Below are 10,682 nucleotides of genomic sequence, written 5' to 3'. Positions count from 1 at the left end.
GCCATGCCATTTCCACCTGGCTCCTCAGTTGGACCAGCGTTCGTGCTGGACGTGCAGATCGCGTGAGACGACGCTTCATCCAGTCCCAAACATGCTCAATGGGGGACAGATCCGGAGATCTTGCTGGCCAGGGTAGTTGACTTACACCTTCTAGAGCACGTTGGGTGGCACGGGATACATGCGCACGTGCATTGTCCTGTTGAAACAGCAAGTTCCCTTGCCGGTCTAGGAATGGTAGAACGATGGGTTCGATGACGGTTTGGATGTACCGTGCACTATTCAGTGTCCCCTCGACGATCACCAGAGGTGTACGGCCAGTGTAGGAGATCGCTCCCCACACCATGATGCCGGGTGTTGGCCCTGTGCGCCTCGGTCGTATGCAGTCCTGATTGTGGCGCTCACCTGCACGGCGCCAAACACGCATACGACCATCATTGGCACCAAGGCAGAAGCGACTCTCATCGCTGAATACGACACGTCTCCATTCGTCCCTCCATTCACGCCTGTCGCGACACCACTGGAGGCCGGCTGCACGATGTTGGAGCGTGAGCGGAAGACGGCCTAACGGTGTGCGGGACCGTAGCCCAGCTTCATGGAGACGGTTGCGAATGGTCCTCGCCGATACCACAGGAGCAACAGTGTCCCTAATTTGCTGGGAAGTGGCGGTGCGGTCCCCTACGGCACTGCGTAGGATCCTACGATCTTGGCGTGCATCCGTGCGTCGCTGCGGTCCGGTCCCAGGTCGACGGGCACGTGCACCTTCCGCCGACCACTGGCGACAACATCGATGTACTGTGGAGACCTCACGCCCCACGTGTTGAGCAATTCGGCGGTACGTCCACCCGGCCTCCCGCATGCCCACTATACGCCCTCGCTCAAAGTCCGTCAAGTGCACATGCGGTTCACGTCCACGCTGTCGCGGCATGCTACCAGTGTTAAAGACTGCGATGGAGCTCCGTATGCCACGGCAAACGCTGACACAGACGGCGGCGGTGCACAAATGCTGCGCAGCTAACGCCATTCGACGGCCAACACCGCGGTTCCTGGTGTGTCCGCTGTGCCGTGCGTGTGATCATTGCTTGTACAGCCCTCTCGCAGTGTCCGGAGCAAGTATGGTGGGTCTGACACACCGGTGTCAATGTGTTCTTTTTTCCATTTCAAGGAGTGTACATTTACATAAGATTTCAGTTAATTTTGTATGAATCAGACGACTTCAAAATGTATACTACGCTTTGTTACAACAAGCCAAGTAACTTTTATTGATTGCTGTAATACACGTCGAACTGACATACACACATGACACTATTTTTGGACGTAGTCAAGAAGTGTACGTGAACCACGAGCGGGACGTTCTACCAGTCATTCAATACTTCAGCGACGGAAGTTCGATACTTGGTATTGCGAAACAACTAAGATCACTTAAGAAAGGCAAGTCTTGCGGCACAGATGATATATCAATCAGGTTCCTTTCAGAGTATGCAGACACAATAGCGCCTTTCTTAGCAATCATATACAACCACTCATTTGACGAAAGGTCTGTTCCTAAAGAATGAAAAGTAGCACAAGTCACACCAATATTCAGGAAAGGAAATAGGAGTAACCCATTGAATTACAGAACCATATCACTGACCTCAATTTGCAGTAGGATACTGGAGCATATACTGTACTCGAACATTATGAATCACCTTGAAGAAAATGACTTATTGATACATAACCAACACGGATTTAGAAAATACCGTTCTTGTGCAACGCAGTTAGCTCTTCATTCCCATGAAGCAATGAATGCTGTCGACAAGGGATCTCAGATTGATTCCATATTCCTAGATTTCCAGAAGGCCGTTCCTCACAAGCGACTATTAATCAAATTGCGTGTATACGGAGTATCCTCTCAGTTGTGTGACTGGATTCGTGGTTTCCTCTCAGAGATGTCACAGTTCGTAGTGATCGACGGTAAATCATAATGTAGAACAGAAGTGATATCCGGCGTTCCGCATGGTAGTGTCATAGACCTTCTGCTGTTTGTGATCTACATAAATGATCTAGTTGATAGTCTGAGCAGCCCCCTTAGATTGTTTGCAGATGACGCTGTAATTTAGCGTCTAGTAAAATGATCAGACAATCAATTCCAATTACAAAATGATCTAAAGAGAATTTCTGTATGGTGCGAAAAGTGGCAATTGGCACTAAACAAAGAAAAGTACGGGGTCATCCACATGGGTACTAAATGAAATCCGATAAATTTTGGGTATAGAATAAATTGCATAAATCTAAGGGCTGTCAATTCGACTAAATACCTAGGAATTACAATTACGAGCAACTTAAATTGGAAAAACCACATAGATAATATATATGGGGAAGGCGAAACAAAGACTGCCATTTGCTGCCAGAACACTTAGACGGTGCGATAAACCCACTTAAGAGACAGCCTACTTACACTTGCCCGACCTCTGCCGGAATACTGCTGCGCGGTGTGGGATCCTTACCAAGTAGGATTGACGGAGGAAATCGAAAAAGCGCAAAAAAGGGCAGCTCGTTTCATGTTATCGCGCAATAGGGGTGAGAGTGTCACTGATATGATACGCAAGTTAGGGTGGCAGTCACTGAAACAAAGGCGGTTTACTTTGGGGCGAGATCTATTTACGAAATTTCAATCACCATCTTTCTCTTCCGAATGCGAAAATATTTTGTTCAGATCCACCTACGTAGGGAGAAATGAAAATCATAATAAAATAACAGAAATCAGAGCTCGAACGGAAAGATTTAGGTGTCCCCTTTTCCCACGCGCCATTCGAGTATGAAAATGGTTCGATAAACCCTCTGCCAGGCACTTAAGTGTGAATTGCTGAGTAACCATGTAGATGTTGATGTAGATGTAGAAGCCATTCGAGAACTGCTGCGAGACCGTCCTCATGGCTGAACGATACCTCCCCCCCCCCTTATTCCCCGCCTCCCACGTCCTACAGCTTACTGAAAAGATAGAAATCACACGTTGCAAGGTCATTTCCGATTGGTGTCACTGCCTTGGTCTAATTGTTGGAACCATTTGACTACGACTGTACCTGACATTGCATTCGGTAAATACACTGCCAGAATTTCACGGTGAATCTCGTGCAGTTTAGACATTGCCCACAAGAATAGCACTGACTCACGTATAGAAACTTCGGAGCATGTATTCAGTTGCCGTGCCTTTTCAATGACTCACTGTGGAGGGCCTGTTACCTGTACCGGAGCAAAACTGTGTCTGCAGGAAACTGGAAACACGTACTCTCTACCGACAGGGCACTCCTGTTGTGCAGTGGTCTGTGTGGTACTACGTATGAAACTTACTCTCTGATGTCCATGGATATATAATACTGTTCTGACAACAGCTGATTTATACCCGCAGTATTGCGATTTCTTTGATATCAGTCACGCTAAATGGATTTACTCGTGTGGATACCGGTGAGTGAATGTAGCACATACGTCCACTCTCAGATTTGAGACCATGTCATATTAACACACGTTGCAAGAACAAAATTGCACTTTGTTCTTAGCGATATAATTGGCTCTCCACGGGGTACTGTTTATTATACCGATTCATCACACCTGATACGAGGTAATCTATAGGTCAGTGTGGTTACATCACCTATTGCGCTCCTGCAAATGATGCTATGAGACGAACTTCCTCGGAAAGGACAGTCGAATGTAAGTAAAAGGCTATATTTTAATTTAAACTGAATGACTAATATAACCACACTGAAACATTAATTCACTCGTGAGCATTCATCACAACAAGATTATAATGAGGGAAACTTTATTTAGTCACAAAGTGTGAGTGAGTGACGCGCATCGACATGTTATTTTGACAATTCAAAAATTTAGGAAAAAATAATAATTTACCATCAAAAGTCACACATGTTCTTTTGTTGTTGCGAAGCATAACTCTTTCAAATTGCTACAAATATTGCCTTAATGCCTAAGGATCTGGCTCTCTGCGAGGGGCGATATTTTAAATCCCCCCCTTTTTTTTTGTTCTAATCTCGCTGTCAGGCAGTAACGCTATTTAATTGACTTGTGACCCACAAAGTATGCCGTGGTTAGTGCGGCTTTGAAGCAGAACCGCTTGGGACGAAGAAAAGGTGGTGCAAACACTCTCTCGAGCGATGTGTGTCTGTTACTTCTGGCTAGCACATTTTTTTAAAAAAATTAAAGTTAGCAAAATTTCATCCATGAATGCTTGGAATCAAGAGTAATGTTCTTTTTTCACAATGAAAACGTGATAATACGTTTCCGTCAGTTAATGTGTTGTCAGCAAAACGCACCAGCAGCTGTCAAGTAGCGGAACTGTAGACTTCGACCTCCAAATTCGCACTTCTGTATCTGCACATATTTCTGCTCTCGTAGGGATTACCAGGTATATTTCGCTACAGCCCTATGTCGAAACTGATCCAGAACGTGATGACTGCACAAAGCGTATCTTCAGATGAAGTACTTGCCTCTTCGACTAGCACACCTAATGAACGGAAATTACTGTGATCCTGATAAGAGCACTGTTTTCTTTGAAAAGCGAATAGCGCAAAGATAGACCTACGCTCAATCTTAGCATCTATTAAAAATAGATGGCGGGCTACTTATTAAATTTAAACTGATAAGGACTGTTACGAAACAACTGTTCCACCGCAGTCAGAGACTCCACGTGGTGGGATGACATCGGCAGAACTGTTGAATGGAACATAATCAGTCGAAAAACTGAAATACGTGATTATACCCCCGATGTCTAAGCTCAGGTCAATAGTCAACATTACACGGTTCTCATTTAACACTTGTCCCGATAAGCCATATCGTGTAATCAGTTCCACATCTACGTATGCATATATACCGCAAATCAGTATTATCGATTTTCTTTCCTGTACCATTCGTGTACTGAACGAGTAAAATATGACAGTTATATATGCCTCTGCACGTGTCCTTATCTCACTTGATCACTACCCGAGATATACGATGCTATCGTCATAACGGTGGCACGGTCTTCTAGTCTCTGGAGCAACAGAACAGTGGTTCGCGAGAACAAAGTCGGCTTTTTTCAAGGACTCCCATTTAATTTGGCGAAGCATTTCTTTACACTTTGGTATAGGCTATACCGTACTGTTACGATTCTAGCAGCTCGTCGTTCAGTTCGTTCCATGTCTGTTGGCCTGCATACTAGATCACTCCAAATACTGAATAAATGCTCCGTAATTAGTAGTACTAGCGTCTTTTATGCGAATTTGCAGATGCATTGCGTTTTCCCAGAGCCCTTCTACCAAATTGTTCCCTAATACTGATTTTACGTGAGAGTCACATGTCATATCGCTTGTAAGCATTGCCTCTAAATGTTTATACGATGTAAAGCGCTCGAGATGTTCACCACCAACATTGTAACCAGCCGCATCGGAGTATTTATTCTACGCATTTTACATTTATCGACCTCATGAATCATATATGGCATATGGTACTTAAAAAAATAGCTTTTAGAGGGTCAGTATAGAGAAGATTTAAGGTACAGATATGGAAATGAATAAGAACTGAATCCCTTCTTTCTCTTCCAGAAGTCATCGAAGCGTCTTCACTAGCTTTTAAAGCAGAGCTGGTGCAGACACGCGTTATCGACAAACGTGTACTACAAGCGCTATAGGTCAGCGCACTGCTGGCTTATCGTCAGATTCCGCCTCTACACTGTTCTCCAGCGAATCGCGGCAGAGGAGAGAAAGAGACGCAGACAGTGACAAAGTAAGTGTCCGGCGCTCCGCGAGGCGCCCCAGGGAAATCGCCGCCCGCTGCCGCTGCCCCTACTTTATACCGGCGGGCCGGCGGGGGGCGTGGCCTGGCGCCGGCACGCGGGGTGCGGCTCGCTCGCCGTTGGCTGGCAGGTCGGGGGGCGTGGCCTCCGCGGTGGCGCCGCATGGCCGACTCTGGGGTATACCGCGCACCCACCCACACGCACGCACTCACACACACGCGCGGCGCCACCACTCCCACGGCAACAACAAAATGTAAATATTTATTTTCCAGTCGTTAAGCTTTGCGGTTTGATGCCGTCGCACTAATTAAATTTGTCGCTAAATCAGCAGGCTGCTAAAACGTGAACACGAGGCGGTTAGGAACTAACACGACCTCGCACAACTACCGCTGCGGAAAATCTACATACGCTGTTGAGCAGCGCCGATTGCGCATTGTTTAGAAATGAGAGGCACAGTCACATTACAGCGCTTTTAGCACACTGACCTGGAACAGTTTGTTTACAACGCGGCAATAACGATTCGAGGACCCAGGAAGAACGATAGACAGTATAAAAATGTAAGTCCATGCATTGCTGATACCATATCGACTACATACTGCAGAAATATTAGTACACGAGCACTGAATTTTAAATTTATCGATAAAATGAGCAATATTAAATAAATCATTTTGTTACATGTGATCAGCTCATTCTTTCACTGCATGGAACAATTAAATTATCGTGTTTCCAACACCGCTTTATGTTTCATAAATACACTTACCTTTCGATTATTCGGTTTGTGGGATGTACTCTTTTATAATTAGGACAAATATTATGCATGTCACTCATCTTTTATCACTCATACAGCGTTACTAAAACACTCTGATCTACTACTGGAGTATGCAGCACAATATACGTTTGACTATGCCGATATTTTTACTTCCGGAAAATGAGAAAGTGAATTAACCACAGAAACAAAGCAAAAATAAGTGGACGACTATTTTACGAAAGTGATCTAAAAGCAAGTGATATGGTAAAAGTGCATTTTAAGTGTAACTTTGCAAATAAGTTGTCAGTTTCTGGCCCGTAGCATGTAAATGTAATGAACTGGGCATTCACCTGTGGCATGTAGCATGTTTAGCGAATACAGTAAATTACAGTTTCCGTGAAACATGTGTATTTTGGATTATCCGAATTTTTCGGTATTGGGGCAGTTTCGGGTCTGCATTAGTCCGGATAGTGGGAAAATTGTTGTATGTATTTTAATATGATGGGTGTTTCCCTTCTATTTGCTATAAATACATAGAATTAATTTATACTACACTGAAAAAATTTATTTTCTACTGTGACATGAAATACAAGTCTGTTTTGTAGGAAATTTCTATTTACAGTTATCAAATTACGTATTTTTGGTTAGATATACGATGAACAGCAAAAAATTACAGTATGCCGAAATAGGTAATTCATTCTTCACGTCCAGCAGATATCTTGCCGCAGCATTCTTGTTCCATCGGGATGAGGCCGCTCTACGTGAAATATAATTTGTCATCTTCGTACGTAGCAAGCTACTTCATTTCTCTCCGTGCTGACTGAAACATAAACATCATAAGTAAAAACTGCTAGTATCATGTGCGACTGTTACAAACATTGCCATATGAAAGCTGTGTTCTCCCTAACGCGATAAACTGTGTGATCCGTCAGAAGCAGTGCATATTTGCACGTTGGCCATTCATAACAAACAGGACAGTGTGATCTTATCATCAGTACTAAGTTATTCTTCAAGTAAGGGTATGGAATGGTACATCACAGGCAACTCACCATTCGAAGCATGTGTTAGGACCCCAATCCGGACAGAACATTTGACGCAGTTGCTGTAGCTTCAGGGAAAAACTTCGCCCCCTCCGCATTTCCGCCGTCACCTGCAGCAAAGCAAATCTAAACAGCCTCATCCATCGCTACACAACAGACTACCAGTTTATCTTAACGTACAAGAAGGTTCGACCTGTCATCGCTCCCAAATTGTCAGCGTGTCTTCCATGCGATGTTAGGAGCTGTACCGTGGAGTCTAAGGCGGTAAATAAAACTCCCTGAAAAGCCTTATAAAATTTTATGTCTCAAAATTGCAACGATGCACAGAACATTTTGTTCACATATAATCTTTCATTGCAAGTATCTCATTAATTGGAGGACTGTGCAATGAACGAAATGAAATAATTTCCCTTCTTATTATTTTGCGAACAGAACGTCCTATATGAAATCCTATTTTTTCGACAGGCTTTAAACTTTTACGAAGTCTAGTACTACATTGTTTTCGTTCATTGTTTAGTCAAAGAAAAGTCCGTAAACTTAACAAAACAATTCTTTGTTTTAAAAAAATATTATTTTTTGTTGTTGTTTTCTTTAAATTATTGATTTATTCATCTTACATCTAGCCAGGCATTCTACATATTTTACATTACATTCACGTAACGACACTGATAATATGAAAAGACTTTTATTTAATATGAGGTAAAACACTTAGAAGTAATTGTAAACAGTTTAAAGCAGCAATAGTTACGGTAGGAAAAAAAGTTTACATGAGTTCATGAAAGGTAGGATAACAAGAACAGATTACAATCAGATAGATTGAAACTGAGACCACAGGGAGCTATAAGAGAAGACTTTTATTCACGGCTTCTATAGAAATTTCCTAATTTTATTTCACGGAGCTTACATGTTTTGTAGTTGATCCCGTATTTCGTCATATAACACACAGCTACCAGCTGATATTATTTGTATCTGGGAAACATAAATTCGTAGGAATTGATTCATCCATGAGGAAAGGCAACGGATGCTGAAACTGTCAGAATGACAGTTTTCTTGGCGAATAACGATGCATAAAAACTGACAGTTCCATACAGCGCGATTGTGTGAAAAATTATTCATTACAGTTAATGCGGTAGTCACGAAAATTTGTTTTGTTTTGTCTAATTTAGTTACTATGATATAGAAAGGTAACATATTACATCAACTGTTGCTGCGACTACGAGGAGTATGTTACGCTGTGAAATAAGAAAATACTTCCTCGGTAATGGGGGAAAACATAACGTGTTCAAATTTGATGGGTAGGTTTTCCACTAAGTATAAGTGCTCTACATTTTCTAGTGATTAGAAATCAAGCAAAAATATATTTTTAGAATTTCCCTTGTAGCTCAGGTGTTTTCCCGGATGAATGACGCCGGATTTACATTGTATACGAAATCTCCAAACAGATTTCCCGAGAGATTAGGTTATCACGAAACTTTCTATATACTTAGGTTTGTTGCTGTTTAACGACAAAAAGGGTTTTTCCGCTCTCACGAAATATTTCTTGCGAACTGAGTAACAGTACTTGAAGAAACTGGGTAGAGATAATACTAAATAAAATGCAGTGTAATCTCGTTAATGCAATCAACGTCTTAACTGACGATAATTTCTATGATAAAATTTCTATGAAAATATATGTGCAAGTTCGGAAAGCTGGTATCTTATAGAAGATACATGTTATAAATAAATTTGTAAATGCGGGCGCTACGAGACATCATGGCTGTCCCCTATCCCGAGAAAATTCTGATCTGTCGGAGGGTCACAGCGAACCCGTGTCTCGGTCTTCTCTAACGGTTCACACACAGATTTCGCACCACTGACCTGATGATCGTTTGCATCTCGGCGCTACATTGTCGCTACGCCGTCACCAAATCGCACGTCCGGGTCATCTCTGCTACCTGAAAAAAAGAGGAACAGTTATTCCCTTGTAACTGTCAACTCGACGATGAAAAATTTATTCCAGATTTTGAGCAACTAAATATTCAGTTGTCCCTCAGAATATCTTAAAGTGGTAAGGATAAAATTCAGGGAGCGAAAAGTTACATATAAAAACGTTTAACGTGGTTATGGAATTTGTCCCTGCTGGGGAGTTCGACCACGTGGTCAAATTATTTTTATTTGACGCTAAATCGGCGACATGCGCGTTGGTGATGACGACAAAATACACATCCAATCCCGAGTAGAGAATATCCCCGAGCCCAACCCTGGGCCCCATGACCGATAATAGTCGTCACTAATCACAAGAACATGAGCTGCTGCCATTTATCTACAATTCCAACAGAAACGAGACTGCAGCTGTAAGTTTCGACGAACATGAAACGGTAGCATAGTTGAGAAGTGTGTGAGACAAGGTTGTACCCTATCCCCCATTATATTCAATCTGTACAGTGAGCAAAGACTAAAGGAAACCAAGGATAAATTTGGAAAGGGAATTAAAGTATAGTGAGCAGAAATGAAAACTCTGAGTATGCCGATGACACTGAAATTCTGTCAGAGACGGCAAAGTGCTTGGAAGAGCAGGCTATAAGATGAACATCAACAAAAGTAAAATAGGGGTACTGGCATGTAGCCAAATAAAATCAGGTGCTGCTGATAGAGTTGGATTAGGAAATAAGACACTAAAAACATTTGACAGGTTTTGTTGTTTGGGTAGTAAAACAACTGATGATGGTCGAAGTACGGAGGACATAAAATGCAGATAGGCAATACTAAGAAAAGTGCTTCTGTAAAAGAAAAATTTGTTAACGTCGGACTTAAATTTAACTGTTAGGAGGATTTTCTAACGATACTAGTTTGGAGTATAGCCTTGTTCTGAGTTAAAACGTTAACAATGAACAGTACAGAAAAGAAACGAACAGTAGCTTCTAAAATGTGGTGCTACAGAAAAATGCTGAATCTAATTAAGGAAAAAAGTAATTTGTGGCACAACGTGAATGAAAGAAGGGATTGGTTAATAGATAACATACTGAGGCATCAATCAATCATCAGTTTAGTAACGGAAGGAAGTGTTGGGAGTAAAAATCATAGAGCGTAGCCAAGAGACGAATAAAGTAAGTAGATTCAGAACGATGTATGTTGTAGTAGCTATTTTCAGACAAAC

At 42.4% G+C, this 10,682-nt stretch overlaps 1 long non-coding RNA gene across 1 annotated transcript in view; it reads right to left on the bottom strand.

Annotated features, from left to right (window-relative positions):
* Positions 1-7,049: 7,049 nt before the first annotated feature.
* Positions 7,050-10,682, bottom strand: part of LOC126299220 (uncharacterized) — a 126,463-nt gene continuing 122,830 nt past the window's right edge. The window contains exons 3-5 of the long non-coding RNA XR_007552746.1: positions 9,404-9,480; positions 7,556-7,656; positions 7,050-7,326 (exon numbers count right to left, since the gene is read on the bottom strand). This is a non-coding gene — a long non-coding RNA (uncharacterized LOC126299220). The remainder of the gene's footprint in view (positions 7,327-7,555; positions 7,657-9,403; positions 9,481-10,682) is intronic.

This window comes from Schistocerca gregaria, chromosome X (assembly GCF_023897955.1).
Source record: "Schistocerca gregaria isolate iqSchGreg1 chromosome X, iqSchGreg1.2, whole genome shotgun sequence".
Classification (NCBI taxonomy): Eukaryota; Metazoa; Arthropoda; class Insecta; order Orthoptera; family Acrididae; genus Schistocerca; species Schistocerca gregaria.
This window is presented reverse-complemented; position numbering and strand designations above follow the sequence as displayed.